The following is an 8616-nucleotide window of genomic DNA, read 5'->3' on the forward strand; positions in this document are numbered from 1 at the left end:
TCTCCATATTTCGCAGTTATATCACTGAAATTACAAAAAGTAAAGAATAAAATAAATGATTCTAATAAATCAGCATGACTATTGATTATTCAACACCATCGCTATCTATAAAATTTCCTTATTCCATCTTACATTGTCGCTTTTACTTTTGCTTTCAGTTTGGGATTTTAAACATTCTACAAACTCTGTGTAGATGTCGGAAACAAATTTTGTGATTATGTATCTTAGTGTTTTTGGAGATTTAATGATTTTAATTCAAGAATGCTGTATAGGTGAAATACAGTTGTACAAGGACAGTTATTACAGACACATGAAACTGATTGGTTTAACTTCTGTTCTCATAAAGGTGTGTAGGCCGTGATGGTAGGTAACTGGTGGCAGTGTATTATCCATCCTTGATCATTGAGATGAGAAATTGATATATTGTTAAAATCTGCACTTTTATGGATTAGTGTAACAAGAGCATCTCTTTCGAAGTGTTACATAAAGCATTCTCTGTTGGGGGAGAACCTTTAGAAGTGATTTATTGTTTGTGAAAAACAGTTTTGCGAGTGAAGTGTACAGAGGAGTGTTATGAAGTAAGACACCCTCGAAATTGTTGGATATGATGTTTATGGTGGAAAATAAGAAAAATATCATCAATATACCTTCTTTAGAGAACAGGTTTGAAGCTTCAATGGCAATTGTCAACCCATTTGTGTTCTTGGTGATTGAGGAAAATGTTGGCAAGCCTAAAACTCATGTAGGAGCCCTTACCAACAACATCTATCTGCTCGTATAATGTTATTAAGGAGGTTTAGAGAGTCTTTAGTCGAGAGTTCAAGCACAGATTTGAAATAAGATTCAGAAAGACCATTATCAGCAGAGACGTAACCCGAGGGCGCAGTCCATCTGAAAAATCAACTCGTTTTATAGCATTGAATGAAAAGTAAAACGTATGTAAACACTTAAAAGAGAGATTCACGAGCTAAGCCACAGACTATACACACTATCCAGTTTCACTGATACAAGGGAATGATAGATTTTGACATTTGTGGAATGAGCTTGGTCTTAAAGAAGTGTTTATACATGATGTCTATCTCAGTATCTGTTGAAAGCGAAAGCAAGAAACCAGAAAGCTTTATGAATTTTAATTCATAGTACTTCAACTGCGTGGTGAGTGATGCTATTTTAAATAGTTTCTATATTAGTAAAATGGTTGATTAAACAGTAAATTATTTATTTATTATATCCACTTGTAGCAAAATGACCTTCATATAGAAACCGAAAAAGTGCTATGGGTTATTAATTAGAGCCAATAAGTTGTCAACAAAGGTTTTAAACATTTTATTGGAATTTATCAGTCAGTTTAGAAAACTAAATATCTTAAATAAGCATCCTAAGAGAAGTGAAAAAACACCAGTAAATGATAAAAAGTATGATTAGATATAGAAGGAAACACTATAATCAGTACCTTAAATCATAAAATACAATCAGTTTTCTATACCAGTATTTATGAAAAACAGTTATGACAGAAACGTTTCAGTAGTATGTTAGTAACATTATTCTCTCATAGAAGTACATGTAGCTGAAAAATACAAACGTAAATTTAAATCTGTAGTAACTCCACAGAAGTATAGAAACACCACTGTAAGACACACAGAATACGCCTAATAAGACCTTTGTAAAACACATTTAAGTTAAACCTATACTGTTTCGTCAGGTACACTTTTATTATACTAAACCTATAATAGATGTACATTGAAAAGAAGACTCTCAGCTTTTGTAAATGAAGAATGTCATACTTAAATATAAACATTTGAAATCAAATTACCCTTAGTAACACAGTGTATACATAGAATCTTAATAAGAGTATCCACCATTTTATGACACGCACAATATACCAAGTAAGACTATCTAAAGAAAGAAATCCGTAAATATAAAACGTGCACAATAAATTGAAATCTATACTCAATCCTATGGGCTTTTTGTAATATACATAATTCATCTAGTGATGCCTACAGAAACCATAGTAACAACATGCGCGTACATTAAAATTAACCACATACAGAACTTAAATGCCAGAATCCTCCTGTAAACTGTCCATCTGTAGTAACAGTCTCTCTAGCGTAAAGTAGTAATGGGTGTTATAAAGACTAATCGATAGGTTACATTATTGTATTAATATGATATCTACCCATATAACTTCTGAATAAAGGGTATTAGGTTACATTGTTCTTGTACTCATCATCTCCTTACTTTAGTTACCAAGCAAAAGGAGGGCGAGATACTTCCATACAAACACATTTGATTAATAGCACATATCGTCATGTGAGTTGTGATAAATATGTATATAACGAAGAAACATGTCACGGCTTCTATCAACGTGAGACAAATTAAATTAGGTTGTGATACACATAGCTAACATTTTTTACTTCATACGTAAGCTGATTCACAGCACCATTTTTACCATGTATGACAGATGATGATAAAAACAATAAAATTTATCTAAAACTATATAGATGTAAATAAGTAATATGTTTTGTAGAAAATTGTAGAAAAGCTAATTTTTGACAGATTTATATGTGTAAAAACAATTTAAAACAAATGGATAATATACTGAACTATTCAATACTTGAAATCATCTTGTTTGTAGCTTTTACTTTTTCAAAGTACGGTTCATGCTGTTAGAGGAACACTTGTGAAGCCATGGTAAAGAGAGAGAGAGAAAGAGTGGCATCAGATTTGTGGTGCCAAAAGTACTCTACAAGTACTTGCCAAAATTTATATAGTCCATGACATTGAAATTATTACAGTGTTTTGACTACAATAAATCTTTTATTGTGCACTATTATTATCAAAGGTAATATACTTTAATTGTCGTAACTTTTTATTTATTGATTCAGAGTATTAAGCCGTATGATTACCGAACATATTCGGTACCGCACATCTCACAATTAGTAACTGGCATTATTGGAATATGTACGTCATAGGTCACTCTCCTTTAGTCAAGACTTGGTGGTATTACTTCCATATTCCAACCTATGAACAGAAAGGTGAACGATAATTGCGGAGACATTGAGCAGAACAACAAATTTCCATCGTTCACGAAGTCTCCTCCTAGGAATATGTCTCGCTCTTACAGCATCATTTATCATCTGATTTTCAAGATGAAATCGTAAACTCCATGACTTTTATGTTTAAAATGGGTTATTGTTATTTTTTGTTGAGAATGTAACATAATGACTAGACTGTGAGAGCAATATTGTATGCTAAAATTTCGTTATTGGTGGTTTTATGTTGAACTATGCTTTACAATGTTTGTTCGGTCAGGTGATTTAGGTAATCGACTCCCAATCTAAGGTTCGTAGGTTCGAATCCCAGTCACACCAAAAATGCTTGATCTTAAACCCGTGAGGATGTTGTAATGTGACAGTCAAACCCACTATTCGTTGGTAGAAGAGTAGCCCAAAAGTTGGCGGTTGGTAGTGATGACCAGCTGTCTTTTCTCTAGAGTTGCACTGCATAATTAGGGTCGTCTAGCGCAGATAGCTTTCATGTAGCTTTGTGCGAAATTCAAAAACAAAAAAACTTTTATATTCAAATTTCTGGTTATTTGAAAAAATATTGTATACATTTCGTAACATTTTTTTCCGTGTTTATGTTGTTAAAGTACGCTGTCTTTCTTTTCACTGAATGTTATTAAATGTGTTTTTCTATGGATGGATTGTGTTAGTATTTTGTTCATGATGAGTACTGTTAGTATTTGTTCTGTGTTGGTAGTGTTTTGCTCTCTATAGATTATATTAGTGTTTACATGTGCGGGTCATGTCAGGTGTTTGCTCTGTACGTGGGTTGCAAAAGCGTCTGCTCAGTGTAAATTGCATTGATGTTTGCTCTATGTAGTTTCATTTAGTGTTTGTATTATATATTTTTTTCCTTTTTTCGATTATTTCAGATAGTATATGTTCTGTGTGGAGTATGTTAAGTAATGAATACTTTCTGAACATTACTCAAATGGACTTTGTTGTGTTTCCTAGTGCAAAGCTACACAATGGGCTATTTGCACCCGAGGAAATCGTACCTCGGATTTTTGCTTTGTAAGTCAGTAAGCATACCTCTGCTTCACCAATTACTTAGAATCATAATTCATATAAACGAAAGTGCTTACACGTAAAATACCCGTGTATTCAATGGACATATATGTCTCCTAAAATGTTTGATTTACAGATAAAAAATATTGTGTGAATAATGTTAAAAGGGTAGACAAACGGTTGATATATATGAAATATGTTTTAACAAAATTGGAAGTTGTTTTGCTTAATACAGAACCTAAGTCTAGGCATATGATTGAGTGCCATTCAAAAAATTCACCTTTTTATATAGGTTTTGTAACCTTCAAATCAAATATAAACTATTTTTAACTTTTCTTTCTTGAAGCCTCCATCTTCTTTATTCGAGAGATTGACAAAATTTTGTTGGATAACATCTAGAAAGTGACTATAATTTTCAAACCGAGAACGTTTAGCCATAACCGACACTGTTTTGTTTCATAACATTGAGAAAGTGACTGGCGTTTTCAAACTGAGTGCTACTGATATGATTAACATTGTTTGGTTACATAATGTCAACAAAGTGACAAGGGTTTTAAAACTTAGAATTATTACCCACAATGCTTGTCATGCTAGATATACTACTGCTACTAGAATTCGAGTTGTGCACATTTAGTTCGCCATCTTTAATTTTTCTCATGTTTTTATTTACGTCTTTTGATCGTTTTCGAGGGAATGGAAACGTCCAATTTTCGATTTATTTATTCATTTAATGATTGTGGATAGAGGTCTGTGTTGGTGAAAGGAAATGTTTAGAATCGTTATGAGGCCCGGCATCAATGTTAATCTCTGCTGATGAGGTGTAGGAAGAGATACAGGTGCCACTTCCTTGGTTCGGAAGTATTCTCAGTTTCAGTTCCATCTACCTTCTTCCTACCCATGGCCTTAAAAATATTTTCGCTTTTAAATCTATAAAATCAGAAAGTAATTACTGCTTTTGTGAAGACCATTTATGCTTCAAATCAACATCATGACATTTATCGTATTTCGAGAATGTGTTTATCGTTATACTTTGTAACCGTGCAAGTAATAGAATTGAAAAAAAAAACTTTCTCAAATGACAAACTGAAAGTTTCAGATATGAGGTACTATATACATCGCCATTTTATAACACTAATTCTTGTAATTAAATCATTGAAATAAAGTAAAACAGTTGGTTAATTTGTTAATGTCTTTTGACAAATACTAAAAAATCAGTAGATTATTCGACACTGAAATGGTGTTTTCCGATGCAACAATCTATTTTTCTACATTGCCTGAGGATATATTGACATGGATACGAATATTATATGAACAGTACAACATTGAGTGTTTGTATGTTATATTAATATTAAATTTTTCAATTAAAAATTCCAGTGTCTAGCTATTTCAGAACATGACTGACAAAGAGATGCACTCTCACATACATGAAAATCAAACACTGTGCAGCTGAAGGTTATATTTACGTATATCATTGTTTTCGAGAGAATAAAATTATATGTCGACAGTAAACACTTTAAAAATGTAAAACTTTTTGGTGTGTTTTAATTATGTTTTACTTCATTTCCTTATTTCAATAAATTAGACTAAGAAATAACTTACCCATGGTTGTTGGGTTCCCCAGTCGGCAGGCGGCGGGCGCGGGTGTTTAAATTTCCCGCTCGCTCTCATTTGCTCTTAGACTCTGTTCGAGGTGTCCCGAGGCCAATGCGTGTTGTTGGCGGGAACAGGTGGTCGAAATGCCGGAGCATATCGAAGGACCCGCTGCCAACCGTTTCTCGCACTTTTCGCTAGAACTGCGTGTATCCGTCGACACGCCGCATCAAGCTGCTGTTGGTACACGCACGCGCGAAACAGGCCGACGAAATGAGTTTCCCGTCGGTAGGCGGCGGCGCAAATTTCCCGTGTTAAATAAGACTCTGCTCCCTCTCATTTGCTGTAGTTAAGACTCTCGAAATTCGAGGTATCCTCGGGACGCGAATCGAATGACCCGCCGTGTAGTTCGGCCTAGGGAACAGGTGGTCGAAATACCGAAGTGGCATCCTCTAGGGACGTCGAATCGAATGGACCCGCCGCTAGCCGTTCGGGCACTTTTCGCTCACAACTCATTTGCTAGACTCTGTACGACGTCCCGACGCCGTGGCAAGTGTTGTTGGCCTGTTTGGTGGTCGAAATGCCGAAGATATCGAAACAGGCCGATGAAATGGGTTCCCCGTCGGTAGGGCGACGGGCGCTGCCGTATAAATGGGTTCTTCGTCGCTAGGCGGCGGGCGCGGAAAATTTCTCATTTGCTCTTAGACTCTGTACGAGGTGTCCCGAGGCCAATGCGTGTTTGGCGGGAACAGGTGGTCGAAATGCCGAAGATATCCTCTAGGGACGTCGAATCGAAGAACCCGCCGCCAACCGTTCGGGCACTTTTCGCTACAACTGCTTGTAGACGTCCGAAACGCCGCAGCAAGGTGCTGTTGGTCCACGCGCGCAGAAACAGGCCGAAGAAATGGGTTCCTCCGTCGGTAGGCGGAGGGCGCGCGGTTTAAATTTCCCGCTCGCTCTCATTTCCTCTGTGCCTCTGTTCGAGGTGTCCCTAGGCCAATGCGTGTAGTTAGCGAGTATAGGTGGTCGAAATGCCGAAGATATCCTCTAGGGGCGTCGAATCGAAGGACCCGCCGCCAACCGTTCGGGTGGTACTACTTATCAAACAGTTTATGTAACGATATAGATGTAACTGTACTGCTTATCAAATAGTTTATGTTCCGATATAGATGTAACTGTACTACATATCATATAGTTTATGTAACGATATAGAAATAACTGTACTACATATCATATGGTATATGTAACGATATAAATGTAACTGTACTACACACCAAACAATTTATGTAACGATATAGATGTAACTGCACTACATATCAAATAGTTTATGTAACGATATAGATGTAACTGTAACACTTATGACACAATTTATGTGACGATATATAGATGTAACTGTACCACTTATCAAACAGTTTATGTGACGACATATAGATGTAACTGTACTACTTATCAAATAGTTTATGTAACGATATATAGATGTAACTGTACTACTTATCAAACAGTTTATGTAACGATACAGATTTAACTGTACAACATATCAAATAGTTTATGTAACGATATAGATGTAACTGTACCACTTATCAAATTGTTTATGTAACGATTTAGATGTAACTGTACTACTTATCTCAACAATTTATGTAACGATATAGACGTAACTGTACTACTTATCAAATAGTTTATGTAACGATATATAGATGTAACTGTACTACTTATCAAACAGTTTATGTAACGATATAGATTTAACTGTACTACACACCAAACAATTTATGTACCGATATAGATGTAACTGCACTACTTATCAAATAATTTATGTAACGATATAGATGTAACTGTAACACTTATGACTCAATTTATGTGACGATATATAGATGTAACTGTACTACTTATCAAATAGTTTATGTAACGATATATAGATGTAACTGTACTACTTATCAAACAGTTTATGTAACGATATAGATTTAACTGTACAACATATCAAATATTTTATGTAACGATATAGATGTAACTGTGCCACTTATCAAATTGTTTATGTAACGATTTAGATGTAACTGTACTACTTATCTCAACAATTTATGTAACGATATAAATGTAACTGAACTACATATCATATAGTTTATGTAACGATATAGATGTAACTGAACTTCTTATCAAATAGTTTATGTAACGATATAGATGTTACTGAACTACTTATCAAATAGTTTATGTAACGATATAGATGTAACTGTACTACTTATCAAACAGTTTATGTAACGATATAGATGTAACTGTACAACTTATCAAATAGTTTATGTAACGATATAGATGTAACTGTATTACATATCATATAGTTTATGTAACGATATAGATGTAACTGTACTACTTATCAAATAGTTTATGTGACGATATAGATGTAACTGTACTGTTTATCAAATAGTTTGTGTAAAGATATAGATGTAACTGTACTACATATCATATAGTTTATGTAACGATATAGATGTAACTGTACTGCATATCATATAGTTTATGTAACGTTATAGGTGTAACTGTAGTACTCATCAAACAGTTTATGTAACGATATAGATGTAACTGTACAACTTATCAAATAGTTTATGTTCCGATATAGATGTAACTGTACTACATATCATATAGTTTATGTAACGATATAGAAGTAACTGTACTACATATCATATAGTATATGTAACGATATAAATGTAACTGTACTACTTATCAACTAGTTTGTGTAACGATATATAAATGTAACTGTACTACATATCATATAGTTTATGTGACGATATAGATGTAACTGTACTACATACCAAACAATTTATGTAACGATATAGATGTAAATATACCACTTATCAAATAGTTTATGTAACTATTTAGATGTAACTGTACTTCTTATCAAATAGCTTAACTGAACTACTTATCAAATAGTTTATGTAACGATATAGATGTAACTGTACTACTTATCAAA

Source organism: Tachypleus tridentatus, chromosome 11, assembly GCF_004210375.1.
Source record: "Tachypleus tridentatus isolate NWPU-2018 chromosome 11, ASM421037v1, whole genome shotgun sequence".
NCBI lineage: Eukaryota > Metazoa > Arthropoda > Merostomata > Xiphosura > Limulidae > Tachypleus > Tachypleus tridentatus.